We start from the raw sequence: 4,207 nt of genomic DNA on the forward strand, positions 1-4,207 counted from the left end.
ACAAACCAGACGGTCTGCACCTGGGCAGGACTGGAACCTATGTCCTTGGGGGAGTGTTTGCTAGAGCTGTTGAGGAGGGTTAATGTGGCAGGGGGATGGGAACCGATGCAGGAAGTTGGAAGGTAGTAAAACAGGGACAGAAGCAAAAGGAAGTAAGGGGGAAAGTGCAAGACAGAGAAGACATAGTTAAAAATCAAAAAGGGCGACCGTACAAGGTACAGTGACTGAGGGGAGCTCAGTGAATAGGCCTTGTAATACTAAAAGGAATAAAACTGGAGATGTTAAGATTCAAAACAGAGGTAAAAAAACCAACATAAGTGTACTTTACCTGAATGCTCATAGTATTCGGAATAAAGTAAATGAGTTGATGGCGCAAATCATCGTGAATGACTATGATTTAGTGGCCATTACTGAAACATGGTTAAAGGATGGTCACGACTGGGAGTTAAATATCCGAGGGTATCAAACTATTCGTATATTTAACTGGTTCCTTCAAGTCAGCCAGCTCTTCTTGCTCAGGCTTTGTTTCAGCAGCTTCATTACGCGTTTCCCAAAATCACCGGAGGTGCCAATACTTTATTCCCAGCAACAAGTCCACACCATCAATTAGTAAACTAGAAATGACACCAATAGTAACAGGACCAGTGACTAAGTCACATTTTAAATCAACCTGTACAAGGGGACAAATATATAATTTCCATCAATTAATCAATGAATTTACATCCTCACATTCGGCAAACTACCTGGAGGGTTATTCATGTTACATGTCAACATCACTGATGTCTCTGTATCTCTGAGGATAACTGATTATCCTGAAATAAAAGTAATATACTGCAGATGCTGGGAATCTGAAACGAAAACAAAAAATGCTGGAAAAACTTAGCAGGTCTGGGTGCATCGTTGGAGAGAGAAACAGAGATAACAATTGAAGTTTGTGTGACTTCTTCAGAGTTGAAAAGGGCAGAAATCTGATGGATTATATAGTTGGCAAGGGGTGGGATTCTGCTTCTCCTTCTCAACCCCATTCACACCTGCCATCCTTTTCAACTGAGCCAGACTTCGCTCCATGATCAAACCCGTCATATTTCCAATTTGGGTCCTGTTGCTAATGTTCTTGTGAATCAATTCATAATCATCAACCTCCTTTACTTTACAAACGTTATGTGCACAAAAGTTGTACAGCTTGAAATACAACATAATATTTTCTTCCTGTCTGTGAAAAGACATCCTGGTTCTATTTGGATGTTCCCCTGACAGCCTATTTTCCTTGCAAACTCGGGAGTAAGGACATACATACAAAACCTATTTCACAACTTACACAATAAACCCAGAATATGTTATATTCAGGAACACATTGCTTTTCTTATAAGTGAATGCACACCATGGATTGCAGCATTAAAACTGACCGTTGAAGCTCAAAAAAAATTCCAAAAAGTTTGACTTGTTTGCTGAGTATGTGTCAAGACAAGCAGCAAAAATATAAATGTCTCCATTGGGAGGCACTGAAAAACTGAACATGGCAAGACCAAACTACACTTTGTGGGAAAAAGTGGAATAATTTCATTTATTTTATTTGATGCCAGTTTGCTCTGGTGCCTAGCAATTTCTGTCCCTTACTGCAGCCAGCAAAGGAACCAGATATATTTTTATGGCATAAGTCGAGCTTTCCCTCCCTCTCTTATTATAATCTACCAACAGGGGTCAGCATGGTGGCGCAGTGGGTTAGCCCTGTGCCTCACGGCGCCGAGATCCCAGGTTCGATCCCTGCTCTGGGTCACTGTCCGTGTGGAGTTTCCATATTCTCCCCGTGTTTGCGTGGGTTTCACCCTCACAACCCAAAGATGTGCAGGGTAGGTGGATTGGCCATGCTAAATTGCCCCTTAATTGGAAAAAAAAATGAATTGGGTACTCTAAATTAAAAAAATAAAATAAAATAAAAAAATAATCTACCAACAGAAAAACATGGGGAAGGGTTGATCTTTGCTTGACTAACAACGCACACAACTCCATAAAAAATCATGATCTTGCTTTCAAATCATCAAAAAATTTTATGTCCAATTACCATAAACCAGGCATTGTCAAACTTGGGGGCGCACCCGCGGGTGGGTCATGGGCGGGTGTCAGGAGGGTCGCGAAGCCGTCAGTCGCTGCGCACCCGATCGCTCAAATCCACACACAGCAGCTGGCTTTTAATAATGCCAGCTGCGAGCGGCCTTCAGAATGGGCAGGAACAGATTTTAAAAACAATTGACCGCACTGCGCATGCATGCCTGATCATCGGTGCGCATGCGCAACACTATGTGCATGCGCATCGATGATCGGGCACGCATGTGCAGTGTGGCTGCATTTGTTTTTATATGGTCGCAGCCTTTTTTTCTTAAGTTCGGGGGCCAACGGGACCCAAAACCATTTCCTCCATTTTTGTCAGCAACAAACAAGGTAATTGAAAATGGTGGGTCGCGCCGGTCGGCTGGCGTGGGTTGTGAAGGTCGGCCGGCTGGTAAGAATGGGTGCCCGGAAAAAAAGTTTGAAAAACACTGCCATAAACTATTCATTTATTGATATGACTCGGACTCTTTTTAAATGTACACCCAATTTTAATGGCTTTTGTGGTGCTTTTCTCTCTGCCACTGTCCTTGCTTCAAATTTCTGTGAATTACAAGACCACGCAAAACTAGCGCACAAACCCTCAGCGATGATGTGATAAAATGTACACATGCCACTAGAAGAACTTTGGCCACTAGATACAATAGTTTTACAGTTCAGGCAAAACATCAAAAATGTTAATAACCAAAATGAAATATTTAACATACTTTTTATTGTAAATTCTTGAATGCACACCATAGTTCCCATTAAATCTTAAAGTTGTAAATTACCTTTATTCGTGTACATTTTAGTGAAGTTTCCCCATGAGAAAATTTAATTCATAGTCATGCTGCATTTCAATATTTTTTTTAAATAATGCTTTTGAAACCAATAAAATCCAGTGGGTTTAGGATTTTTTTTTAGCAGAAATGGGAGGGGGTTGGAACGGATTTACTAGTAGGTTGATAAGAGATCCAAAAGTCTATTTTGGCACTGAAAAAAATGTGATTTGTGCAAGTCAACCTCATTAAGTGAATGTTAAAATCAAGTGACAAAAACAGCAAGAAGTGCCTGCAAGGGTCCAAATGTGTTATTTAATATGCATGGAGTGCTTTAGCTATTTCCTTGGATTTTGCAGTAAATTGTAAAGTCAAATTAAATTATGCTTGCTAGCAGAGCTTTAACATCTATAAGTACACAGAGTTTTCATATTGTGCAATAGAGAGTTTATTAAAAGCAAATGTATTCTTGCAACTGGAATGTATGCTTAAAGACTAAGCTAGCAATAAGAATTACATGAAATGCTTCACAGCTCCAGGGTCCCAGGTTCGATTCCCGGCTGGGTCACTGTCTGTGTGGAGTCTGCACGTCCTCCCGCTGTGTGCGTGGGTTTCCTCCGGGTGCTCCGGTTTCTTCCCACAGTCCAAAGATGTGCGGGTTAGGTGGATTGGCCATGCTAAATTGCCCGTAGTGTCCTAATTAAAGTAAGGTTAAGGGTGGGGTTGTTGGGTTACGGGTATAGGGTGGATACGTGGGCTTGAGTAGGGTGATCATGGCTCGGCACAACATTGAGGGCCGAAGGGCCTGTTCTATATGTGGAGAAAGCTTCAGGTGGTAGGTGGTGACGATTGGAGGGTGTTTATCTGGGTTCCCAACAACTTATATTACTTCAACAGGACTTTGCAAGGAGTACTGTTTCTAACAAGAAATTTGCTGATGATGCCATATAAAGGGTACAAATAAATGCCCGTTAAAAATTGGTAGACTGCTTTTAGTATGTATTTGAGAACATGAAGAAGATGAGAGTGTGTTTTCAGCAAACGTGAACAAGGAAAAGGAATAGTTGTGATTAGTAATCATTTGTTTAAAGTGGTGGGATCCAAAGATGAATGAATATCTGGAGTTTTGTTTGATTACTTCAGGAATTCAGCAACATAAATAAAGCGAGTTCAATGGGAAAAGCAGATTTATGGCAAAGTCTTCTGAAGCAGCAACTTAGTGTGCCAAATTGCCTTTCTACTCCTGTTCATATACATGAGCATCACTGAGCTGTCCTGAAGTAAAATGCACATCAGCAAACCAAATCGTCTACTCTTTTGCCAATATCGTCTCGTAAAAGTAA

The sequence above is a fragment of the Scyliorhinus canicula genome, chromosome 1 (assembly GCF_902713615.1).
Source record: "Scyliorhinus canicula chromosome 1, sScyCan1.1, whole genome shotgun sequence".
In the NCBI taxonomy this organism is placed as follows: domain Eukaryota; kingdom Metazoa; phylum Chordata; class Chondrichthyes; order Carcharhiniformes; family Scyliorhinidae; genus Scyliorhinus; species Scyliorhinus canicula.